We start from the raw sequence: 13504 nt of genomic DNA, 5'->3' as shown, positions 1-13504 counted from the left end.
AGAGTGAGACTTGCACACACGGGGAGAGAGTGAGACTGGCACACACGGGGAGAGAGTGAGACTGGCACACACGGGGAGAGAGTGAGACTGGCACACACGGGGAGAGAGTGAGACTGGCACACATGGGGAGAGAGTGAGACTGGCACACACGGGGAGAGAGTGAGACTGGCACAAATGGGGAGAGTTAGACTGGCACACACGGGGAGAGAGTGAGACTGGCACACACGGGGAGAGAGTGAGACTGGCACACACGGGGAGAGAGTTAGACTGGCACACACGGGGAGAGTTGGACTGGCACACACGGGGAGAGTTGGACTGGCACACACGGGGAGAGAGTGAGACTGGCACACACGGGGAGAGAGAGACTGGCACACACGGGGAGAGAGAGACTGGCACACACAGGGAGAGTGAGACTGGCACACACGGGGCGAGAGTGAGACTGGCACACACGGGGAGAGAGTGAGACTGGCACACACGGGGAGAGAGAGACTGGCACACACGGGGAGAGAGAGACTGGCACACACAGGGAGAGTGAGACTGGCACACACGGGGCGAGAGTGAGACTGGCACAGACGGGGAGAGAGTGAGACTGGCACACACGGGGAGAGAGAGACTGGCACACACGGGGAGAGAGAGACTGGCACACACGGGGAGAGAGAGACTGGTACACACGGGGAGAGTGAGATTGGCACACACAGGGAGAGTGAGACTGGCACACACGGGGAGAGAGTGAGACTGGCACACACGGGGAGAGAGTTAGACTGGCACACACGGGGAGAGAGAGACTGGCACACACGGGGAGAGAGAGACTGGCACACACAGGGAGAGAGACTGGCACACACGGGGAGAGAGACTGGCACACACGGGGAGAGAGACTGGCACACACGGGGAGAGAGTGAGACTGGCACACACGGGGAGAGAGTGAGACTGGCACACACGGGGAGAGTTAGATTGGCACACACAGGGAGAGTTAGATTGGCACACACGGGGAGAGAGTTAGACTGGCACACACGGGGAGAGAGTTAGACTGGCACACACGGGGAGAGAGAGAGACTGGCACACACGGGGAGAGAGTGAGACTGGCACACGCGGGGAGAGAGTGAGACTGGCACACACGGGGAGAGAGTGAGACTGGCACACACGGGGAGAGTGAGACTGGCACACACGGGGAGAGAGTGAGACTGGCACACACGGGGAGAGAGTGAGACTGGCACACACGGGGAGAGAGTGAGACTGGCACACACGGGGAGAATGAGACTGGCACACACGGGGAGAGTGAGACTGGCACACACACGGAGAGAGTGAGACTGGCACACACGGGGAGAGTGAGACTGGCACACATGGGGAGAGAGTGAGACTGGCACACACGGGGAGAGAGTGAGACTGGCACACACGGGGAGAGAGTGAGACTGGCACACACGGGGAGAGTGAGACTGGCACACACGGGGAGAGAGTGAGACTGGCACACACAGGGAGAGAGTTAGACTGGCACACACGGGGAGAGAGAGACTGGCACACACGGGGAGAGAGAGACTGGCACACACGGGGAGAGAGAGACTGGCACACACGGGGAGAGAGAGACTGGCACACACGGGGAGAGAGTTAGACTGGCACACACAGGGAGAGTTAGACTGGCACACACAGGGAGAGTGAGACTGGCACACACGGGGAGAGAGTGAGACTGGCACACACGGGGAGAGAGTGAGACTGGCACACACGGGGAGAGAGTGAGACTGGCACACACGGGGAGAATGAGACTGGCACACACGGGGAGAGTGAGACTGGCACACACACGGAGAGAGTGAGACTGGCACACACGGGGAGAGTGAGACTGGCACACACGGGGAGAGAGTGAGACTGGCACACACGGGGAGAGAGTGAGACTGGCACACACGGGGAGAGAGTGAGACTGGCACACACGGGGAGAGTGAGACTGGCACACACGGGGAGAGAGTGAGACTGGCACACACAGGGAGAGAGTTAGACTGGCACACACGGGGAGAGAGAGACTGGCACACACGGGGAGAGAGAGACTGGCACACACGGGGAGAGAGAGACTGGCACACACGGGGAGAGAGACTGGCACACACGGGGAGAGAGTGAGACTGGCACACACGGGGAGAGAGTGAGACTGGCACACACGGGGAGAGTTAGATTGGCACACACAGGGAGAGTGAGACTGGCACACACGGGGAGAGAGTGAGACTGGCACACACGGGGAGAGAGTGAGACTGGCACACACGGGGAGAGAGTGAGACTGGCACACACGGGGAGAATGAGACTGGCACACACGGGGAGAGTGAGACTGGCACACACACGGAGAGAGTGAGACTGGCACACACGGGGAGAGTGAGACTGGCACACATGGGGAGAGAGTGAGACTGGCACACACGGGGAGAGAGTGAGACTGGCACACACGGGGAGAGAGTGAGACTGGCACACACGGGGAGAGTGAGACTGGCACACACGGGGAGAGAGTTAGACTGGCACACACGGGGAGAGAGAGACTGGCACACACGGGGAGAGAGAGACTGGCACACACGGGGAGAGAGAGACTGGCACACACGGGGAGAGAGAGACTGGCACACACGGGGAGAGAGTTAGACTGGCACACACGGGGAGAGAGTTAGACTGGCACACACAGGGAGAGTTAGACTGGCACACACAGGGAGAGTGAGACTGGCACACACGGGGAGAGAGTGAGACTGGCACACACGGGGAGAGAGTGAGACTGGCACACACGGGGAGAGAGTGAGACTGGCACACACGGGGAGAATGAGACTGGCACACACGGGGAGAGTGAGACTGGCACACACACGGAGAGAGTGAGACTGGCACACACGGGGAGAGTGAGACTGGCACACACGGGGAGAGAGTGAGACTGGCACACACGGGGAGAGAGTGAGACTGGCACACACGGGGAGAGAGTGAGACTGGCACACACGGGGAGAGTGAGACTGGCACACACGGGGAGAGAGTGAGACTGGCACACACAGGGAGAGAGTTAGACTGGCACACACGGGGAGAGAGAGACTGGCACACACGGGGAGAGAGAGACTGGCACACACGGGGAGAGAGAGACTGGCACACACGGGGAGAGAGACTGGCACACACGGGGAGAGAGTGAGACTGGCACACACGGGGAGAGAGTGAGACTGGCACACACGGGGAGAGTTAGATTGGCACACACAGGGAGAGTGAGACTGGCACACACGGGGAGAGAGTTAGACTGGCACACACGGGGAGAGAGTTAGACTGGCACACACGGGGAGAGAGTGAGACTGGCACACACGGGGAGAGAGTGAGACTGGCACACACGGGGATAGTTAGACTGGCACACACGGGGAGAGAGTGAGACTGGCACACACGGGGAGAGAGTGAGACTGGCACACACGGGGAGAGAGAGAGACTGGCACACACGGGGAGAGAGAGACTGGCACACACGGGGAGAGAGAGATTGGCACACACGGGGAGAGAGTTAGACTGGCACACACGGGGAGAGAGTTAGACTGACACACACGGGGAGAGAGAGAGACTGGCACACACGGGGAGAGAGAGACTGGCACACACGGGGAGAGAGAGACTGGCACACACGGGGAGAGAGAGACTGGCACACACGGGGAGAGAGAGACTGGCACACACGGAGAGAGTGAGACTGGCACACACGGGGAGAGAGTTAGACTGACACACACGGGGAGAGAGTGAGACTGGCACACACAGGGAGAGAGTGAGACTGGCACACACGGGGAGAGAGAGAGACTGGCACACACGGGGAGAGAGAGACTGGCACACACGGGGAGAGAGAGACTGGCACACACGGGGAGAGAGAGACTGGCACACACGGGGAGAGAGAGACTGGCACACACGGAGAGAGTGAGACTGGCACACACGGGGAGAGAGTGAGACTGGCACACACGGGGAGAGAGTGAGACTGGCACACACGGGGAGAGAGTGAGACTGGCACACACGGGGAGAGAGTGAGACTGGCACACACGGGGAGAGAGTGAGACTGGCACACACAGGGAGAGTTAGACTGGCACACACGGGGAGAGAGTGAGACTGGCACACACGGGGAGAGAGTTAGACTGGCACACACGGGGAGAGAGTTAGACTGGCACACACGGGGAGAGAGTTAGACTGGCACACACGGGGAGAGAGTGAGACTGGCACACACAGGGAGAGAGTGAGACTGGCACACACGGGGATAGTTAGACTGGCACACACGGGGAGAGAGTGAGACTGGCACACACGGGGAGAGAGTGAGACTGGCACACACGGGGAGATAGAGACTGGCACACACGGGGAGAGAGAGACTGGCACACACGGGGAGAGAGTTAGACTGGCACACACGGGGAGAGAGTTAGACTGGCACACACGGGGAGAGAGTGAGACTGGCACACACAGGGAGAGAGTGAGACTGGCACACACGGGGAGAGAGAGAGACTGGCACACACGGGGAGAGAGAGACAGGCACACACGGGGAGAGAGAGACTGGCACACACGGGGAGAGAGAGACTGGCACACACGGGGAGAGAGAGACTGGCACACACGGAGAGAGTGAGACTGGCACACACGGGGAGAGAGTGAGACTGGTACACACGGGGAGAGAGTGAGACTGGCACACACGGGGAGAGAGTGAGACTGGCACACACGGGGAGAGAGAGAGAGACTGGCACACACGGAGAGAGTGAGACTGGCACACACACGGAGAGAGTGAGACTGGCACACACACGGAGAGAGAGAGACTGGCACACACGGGGAGAGAGTGAGACTGGCACACACGGGGAGAGAGTGAGACTGGCACACACGGGGAGAGAGTGAGACTGGCACACACGGGGAGAGAGTGAGACTGGCACACACGGGGAGAGAGTGAGACTGGCACACACGGAGAGAGTGAGACTGGCACACACACGGAGAGAGTGAGACTGGCACACACGGGGAGAGAGTGAGACTGGCACACACGGGGAGAGAGTGAGACTGGCACACACGGGGAGAGAGTGAGACTGGCACACACGGGGAGAGAGTGAGACTGGCACACACGGGGAGAGTTAGACTGGCACACACGGGGAGAGAGTTAGACTGGCACACACGGGGAGAGAGTGAGACTGGCACACACAGGGAGAGAGTGAGACTGGCACACGGGGAGAGTTAGACTGGCACACACGGGGAGAGTTAGACTGGCACACACGGGGAGAGAGTGAGACTGGCACACACGGGGAGAGAGTGAGACTGGCACACACGGGGAGAGAGTGAGACTGGCACACACGGGGAGAGTTGGACTGGCACACACGGGGAGAGAGTGAGACTGGCACACACGGGGAGAGAGTTAGACTGGCACACACGGGGAGAGTTAGACTGGCACACACGGGGGAGAGAGTGAGACTGGCACACACGGGGAGAGAGTGAGACTGGCACACGTGGGGAGAGAGTGAGACTGGCACACACGGGGAGAGAGTGAGACTGGCACACACGGGGAGAGTTAGACTGGCACACACGGGGAGAGAGTGAGACTGGCACACACGGGGAGAGAGAGAGACTGGCACACACGGGGAGAGTTAGACTGGCACACACGGGGAGAGAGTGAGACTGGCACACACGGGGAGAGAGAGACTGGCACACACGGGGAGAGGGTGAGACTGGCACACACGGGGAGAGAGTGAGACTGGCACACACGGGGAGAGTTAGACTGGCACACACGGGGAGAGTTAGACTGGCACACACGGGGAGAGAGTGAGACTGGCACACACGGGGAGAGAGTGAGACTGGCACACACGGGGAGATTTAGACTGGCACACACGGGGAGAGAGTGAGACTGGCACACACGGGGAGAGAGTGAGACTGGCACACATGGGGAGAGTTAGACTGGCACACACGGGGAGAGAGAGACTGGCACACACGGGGAGAGAGTGAGACTGGCACACACGGAGAGTGAGACTGGCACACACAGGGAGAGTTAGACTGGCACACATGGGGAGAGAGTGAGACTGGCACACACGGGGAGAGAGAGACTGGCACACACAGGGAGAGAGTGAGACTGGCACACACGGGGAGAGAGAGACTGGCACACACGGGGAGAGAGTGAGACTAGCACACACGGGGAGAGAGTGAGACTGGCACACACGGGGAGAGTTAGACTGGCACACACGGGGAGAGAGTTAGACTGGCACACACAGGGAGAGTTAGACTGGCACACACGGGGAGAGAGTGAGACTGGCACACACGGGGAGAGAGTTAGACTGGCACACGGGGAGAGAGTTAGACTGGCACACGGGGAGAGAGTTAGACTGGCACACACGGGGAGAGAGTTAGACTGGCACACACGGGGAGAGAGTTAGACTGGCACACACGGGGAGAGAGTTAGACTGGCACACACGGGGAGAGAGTTAGACTGGCACACACGGGGAGAGAGTGAGACTGGCACACACGGGGAGAGAGTGAGACTGGCACACACGGGGAGAGAGTGAGACTGGCACACACGGGGAGAGTTAGACTGGCACACATGGGGAGAGAGTGAGACTGGCACACACGGGGAGAGTTAGACTGGCACACACGGGGAGAGTTAGACTGGCACACACGGGGAGAGTTAGACTGGCACACACGGGGAGTGATTGAGACTGGCACACGCGGGGAGAGAGTGAGACTGGCACACACGGGGAGAGAGTGAGACTGGCACACACGGGGAGAGAGTGAGACTGGCACACACGGGGAGAGAGTGAGACTGGCACACACGGGGAGAGAGTGAGACTGGCACACACGGGGAGAGAGTGAGACTGGCACACACGGGGAGAGAGTGAGACTGGCACACACGGGGAGAGAGTGAGACTGGCACACACGGGGGAGAGTGAGACTGGCACACACGGGGAGAGAGTTAGACTGGCACACACGGGGAGAGAGAGAGACTGGCACACAAGGGGAGAGAGAGAGACTGGCACACACGGGGAGAGAGTGAGACTGGCACACACAGGGAGAGAGTTAGACTGGCACACACGGGGAGAGAGTTAGACTGGCACACACGGGGAGAGTTAGACTGGCACACACGGGGAGAGTTAGACTGGCACACACGGGGGAGAGAGTGAGACTGGCACACACGGGGAGAGAGTTAGACTGGCACACACGGGGAGAGAGAGAGACTGGCACACACGGGGAGAGAGAGAGACTGGCACACACGGGGAGAGAGTTAGACTGGCACACACGGGGAGAGAGTGAGACTGGCACACACGGGGAGAGAGAGAGACTGGCACACACTGGGAGAGAGTTAGACTGGCACACACGGGGAGAGAGTGAGACTGGCACACACGGGGAGAGAGAGAGACTGGCACACACGGGGTGAGTTAGACTGGCACACACGGGGAGAGTTAGACTGGCACACACGGGGAGAGAGAGACTGGCACACACGGGGAGAGAGAGACTGGCACACACGGGGAGAGAGAGACTGGCACACACGGGGAGAGAGGTAGACTGGCACACACGGGGAGCGAGTTAGACTGGCACACACGGGGAGAGAGTTAGACTGGCACACACGGGGAGAGTTAGACTGGAACACAAGGGGAGAGAGTTAGATTGGCACACACGGGGAGAGAGTGAGACTGGCACACACGGGGAGAGAGAGAGACTGGCACACACGGGGAGAGAGTTAGACTGGCACACACAGGGAGAGTTAGACTGGCACACACAGGGAGAGTTAGACTGGCAAACACAGGGAGAGTTAGACTGGCACACACGGGCAGAGAGTTAGACTGGCACACACGGGGAGTGAGTGAGACTGGCACACACGGGGAGAGAGTTAGACTGGCACACACGGGGAGAGTTAGACTGGCACACACGGGGAGAGAGTTAGACTGGCACACACGGGGAGAGTTAGACTGGCACACACGGGGAGAGTTAGACTGGCACACAAGGGGAGAGAGTTAGATTGGCACACACGGGGAGAGAGTGAGACTGGCACACACGGGGAGAGAGTGAGACTGGCACACACAGGGAGAGAGTGAGACTGGCACACACAGGGAGAGTTAGACTGGCACACACGGGGAGAGAGTTAGACTGGCACACACGGGGAGAGAGTTAGACTGGCACACACAGGGAGAGAGTGAGACTGGCACACACAGGGAGAGAGTGAGACTGGCACACACAGGGAGAGAGTGAGACTGGCACACACGGGGAGAGAGTGAGACTGGCACACACGGGGAGAGAGTGAGACTGGCACACACGGGGAGAGAGAGAGACTGGCACACACGGGGAGAGTGAGACTGGCACACACGGGGAGAGAGAGACTGGCACACACAGGGAGAGTTAGACTGGCACACACGGGGAGAGAGTGAGACTGGCACACACGGGGAGAGAGTGAGACTGGCACACATGGGGAGAGAGTGAGACTGGCACACACGGGGAGAGAGAGAGACTGGCACACACGGGGAGAGAGTGAGACTGGCACACACGGGGAGAGTTAGACTGGCACACACGGGGAGAGAGTGAGACTGGCACACACGGGGAGAGAGAGACTGGCACACACAGGGAGAGAGAGAGACTGGCACACACGGGGAGAGAGTGAGACTGGCACACACGGGGAGAGAGTGAGACTGGCACACACAGGGAGAGTGAGACTGGCACACACGGAGAGAGTGAGACTGGCACACACGGAGAGAGTGAGACTGGCACACACGGGGAGAGAGTGAGACTGGCACACACGGGGAGAGAGTTAGACTGGCACACACGGGGAGAGAGTGAGACTGGCACACACGGGGAGAGAGTTAGACTGGCACACGGGGAGAGAGAGACTGGCACACACGGGGAGAGAGAGACTGGCACACACGGGGAGAGAGAGACTGGCACACACGGGGAGAGAGCCTGGCACACACGGGGAGAGAGACTGGCACACACGGGGAGAGAGTGAGACTGGCACACACGGGGAGAGTTAGACTGGCACACACGGGGAGAGTTAGATTGGCACACACGGGGAGAGAGACTGGCACACACGGGGAGAGAGTGAGACTGACACACACAGGGAGAGTTAGACTGGCACACACGGGGAGAGAGTGAGACTGGCACACACGGGGAGAGAGTTAGACTGACACACACGGGGAGAGAGTGAGACTGGCACACACAGGGAGAGAGTGAGACTGGCACACACGGGGAGAGAGAGAGACTGGCACACACGGGGAGAGAGAGACTGGCACACACGGGGAGAGAGAGACTGGCACACACGGGGAGAGAGAGACTGGCACACATGGAGAGAGTGAGACTGGCACACACGGGGAGAGAGTGAGACTGGTACACACGGGGAGAGAGTGAGACTGGTACACACGGGGAGAGAGTGAGACTGGCACACACGGGGAGAGAGTGAGACTGGCACACACGGGGAGAGAGTGAGACTGGCACACACAGGGAGAGTTAGACTGGCACACACGGGGAGAGAGTGAGACTGGCACACACGGGGAGAGAGTTAGACTGGCACACACGGGGAGAGAGTTAGACTGGCACACACGGGGAGAGAGTGAGACTGGCACACACAGGGAGAGAGTGAGACTGGCACACACGGGGATAGTTAGACTGGCACACACGGGGAGAGAGTGAGACTGGCACACACGGGGAGAGAGTGAGACTGGCACACACGGGGAGAGAGTGAGACTGGCACACACGGGGAGAGAGAGAGACTGGCACACACGGGGAGAGAGAGACTGGCACACACGGGGAGAGAGAGACTGGCACACACGGGGAGAGAGAGACTGGCACACACGGGGAGAGAGTTAGACTGGCACACACGGGGAGAGAGTTAGACTGGCACACACGGGGAGAGAGTGAGACTGGCACACACAGGGAGAGAGTGAGACTGGCACACACGGGGAGAGAGAGACAGGCACACACGGGGAGAGAGAGACTGGCACACACGGGGAGAGAGAGACTGGCACACACGGGGAGAGAGAGACTGGCACACACGGAGAGAGTGAGACTGGCACACACGGGGAGAGAGTGAGACTGGCACACACGGGGAGAGAGTGAGACTGGCACACACGGGGAGAGAGAGAGAGACTGGCACACACGGAGAGAGTGAGACTGGCACACACACGGAGAGAGTGAGACTGGCACACACGGGGAGAGAGAGAGACTGGCACACAAGGGGAGAGAGTGAGACTGGCACACACGGGGAGAGAGTGAGACTGGCACACACGGGGAGAGAGTGAGACTGGCACACACAGGGAGAGAGTGAGACTGGCACACACAGGGAGAGTTGGACTGGCACACACGGGGAGAGAGTTAGACTGGCACACACGGGGAGAGTTAGACTGGCACACACGGGGGAGAGAGTGAGACTGGCACACACGGGGAGAGAGTTAGACTGGCACACGTGGGGAGAGAGTGAGACTGGCACACACGGGGAGAGAGTGAGACTGGCACACACGGGGAGAGTTAGACTGGCACACACGGGGAGAGTTAGACTGGCACACACGGGGAGAGTTAGACTGGCACACACGGGGAGAGAGTGAGACTGGCACACACGGGGAGAGAGAGACTGGCACACACGGGGAGAGTTAGACTGGCACACACGGTGAGAGAGTGAGACTGGCACACACGGGGAGAGAGAGAGACTGGCACACACGGGGAGAGAGTGAGACTGGTACACACGGGGAGAGAGTGAGACTGGCACACACGGGGAGAGAGTGAGACTGGCACACACGGGGAGAGAGTGAGACTGGCACACACGGGGAGAGAGAGAGACTGGCACACACGGAGAGAGTGAGACTGGCACACACACGGAGAGAGTGAGACTGGCACACACGGGGAGAGAGTGAGACTGGCACACACGGGGAGAGTTAGACTGGCACACACGGGAGAGTTAGACTGGCACACACGGGGAGAGAGTGAGACTGGCACACACGGGAGAGTTAGACTGGCACACACGGGGAGAGAGTGAGACTGGCACACACGGGGAGAGAGTGAGACTGGCACACGCGGGGAGAGAGTGAGACTGGCACACACGGGGAGAGTTAGACTGGCACACACGGGGAGAGAGTTAGACTGGCACACACGGGGAGAGAGTGAGACTGGCACACACAGGGAGAGAGTGAGACTGGCACACGGGGAGAGTTAGACTGGCACACACGGGGAGAGTTAGACTGGCACACACGGGGAGAGAGTGAGACTGGCACACACGGGGAGAGAGTGAGACTGGCACACATGGGGAGAGAGTGAGACTGGCACACATGGGGAGAGTTGGACTGGCACACACGGGGAGAGAGTGAGACTGGCACACACGGGGAGAGAGTTAGACTGGCACACACGGGGAGAGTTAGACTGGCACACACGGGGGAGAGAGTGAGACTGGCACACACGGGGAGAGAGTTAGACTGGCACACGTGGGGAGAGAGTGAGACTGGCACACACGGGGAGAGAGTGAGACTGGCACACACGGGGAGAGTTAGACTGGCACACATGGGGAGAGTTAGACTGGCACACACGGGGAGAGAGTGAGACTGGCACACACGGGGAGAGAGAGACTGGCACACACGGGGAGAGTTAGACTGGCACACACGGGGAGAGAGTGAGACTGGCACACACGGGGAGAGAGAGAGACTGGCACACACGGGGAGAGAGAGAGACTGGCACACACGGGGAGAGTTAGACTGGCACACACGGGGAGAGAGTGAGACTGGCACACACGGGGAGAGAGAGACTGGCACACACGGGGAGAGAGTGAGACTGGCACACACGGGGAGAGAGTGAGACTGGCACACACGGGGAGAGTTAGACTGGCACACACGGGGAGAGTTAGACTGGCACACACGGGGAGAGTTAGACTGGCACACACGGGGAGAGAGTGAGACTGGCACACACGGGGAGATTTAGACTGGCACACATGGGGAGAGAGTGAGACTGGCACACACGGGGAGAGAGTGAGACTGGCACACATGGGGAGAGTTAGACTAGCACACACGGGGAGAGAGAGACTGGCACACACGGGGAGAGAGTGAGACTGGCACACACAGGGAGAGTGAGACTGGCACACACAGGGAGAGTTAGACTGGCACACATGGGGAGAGAGTGAGACTGGCACACACAGGGAGAGTTAGACTGGCACACACAGGGAGAGAGTGAGACTGGCACACACGGGGAGAGAGTGAGACTGGCACACACGGGGAGAGAGAGACTGGCACACACAGGGAGAGAGTGAGACTGGCACACACGGGGAGAGAGAGACTGGCACACACGGGGAGAGAGTGAGACTAGCACACACGGGGAGAGAGTGAGACTGGCACACACGGGGAGAGTTAGACTGGCACACACGGGGAGAGAGTGAGACTGGCACACACGGGGAGAGAGAGACTGGCACACACAGGGAGAGAGTGAGACTGGCACACACGGGGAGAGAGAGACTGGCACACACGGGGAGAGAGAGACTGGCACACACGGGGAGAGAGTGAGACTAGCACACACGGGGAGAGAGTGAGACTGGCACACACGGGGAGAGTTAGACTGGCACACACGGGGAGAGAGTTAGACTGGCACACACAGGGAGAGTTAGACTGGCACACACGGGGAGAGAGTGAGACTGGCACACACGGGGAGAGAGTTAGACTGGCACACGGGGAGAGAGTTAGACTGGCACACGGGGAGAGAGTTAGACTGGCACACGGGGAGAGAGTTAGACTGGCACACACGGGGAGAGAGTTAGACTGGCACACACGGGGAGAGAGTTAGACTGGCACACACGGGGAGAGAGTTAGACTGGCACACACGGGGAGAGAGTTAGACTGGCACACACGGGGAGAGAGTTAGACTGGCACACACGGGGAGAGAGTTAGACTGGCACACACGGGGAGAGAGTGAGACTGGCACACACAGGGAGAGTGAGACTGGCACACACGGGGAGAGAGTGAGACTGGCACACACGGGGAGAGAGTGAGACTGGCACACACGGGGAGAGAGTGAGACTGGCACACACGGGGAGAGAGTGAGACTGGCACACACGGGGAGAGTTAGACTGGCACACATGGGGAGAGTTAGACTGGCACACACGGGGAGAGAGTGAGACTGGCACACACGGGGAGAGTTAGACTGGCACACATGGGGAGAGTGAGACTGGCACACACGGGGAGAGAGTGAGACTGGCACACACGGGGAGAGAGTGAGACTGGCACACACGGGGAGAGTTAGACTGGCACACATGGGGAGAGTTAGACTGGCACACACGGGGAGAGAGTGAGACTGGCACACACAGGGAGAGAGAGACTGGCACACACGGGGAGAGTTAGACTGGCACACACGGGGAGAGAGTGAGACTGGCACACATGGGGAGAGAGAGAGACTGGCACACACGGGGAGAGAGAGAGACTGGCACACACGGGGAGAGTTAGACTGGCACACACGGGGAGAGAGTGAGACTGGCACACACGGGGAGAGAGAGACTGGCACACACGGGGAGAGAGTGAGACTGGCACACACGGGGAGAGAGTGAGACTGGCACACACGGGGAGAGAGTGAGACTGGCACACATGGGGAGAGTTGGACT

General features: G+C 59.9%; 1 protein-coding gene across 1 annotated transcript in view; it reads right to left on the bottom strand.

Annotated features, from left to right (window-relative positions):
* The window catches only part of LOC137332621 (latent-transforming growth factor beta-binding protein 4-like), a 128732-nt gene that overhangs the window by 41592 nt on the left and 73636 nt on the right, over window positions 1–13504 (bottom strand). The window lies entirely within an intron of this gene.

This window comes from Heptranchias perlo, chromosome 2, assembly GCF_035084215.1.
Source record: "Heptranchias perlo isolate sHepPer1 chromosome 2, sHepPer1.hap1, whole genome shotgun sequence".
NCBI lineage: Eukaryota > Metazoa > Chordata > Chondrichthyes > Hexanchiformes > Hexanchidae > Heptranchias > Heptranchias perlo.
Note: the sequence above shows the minus strand (reverse complement) of the source record. Positions and strands in the feature narration are given on the sequence as shown.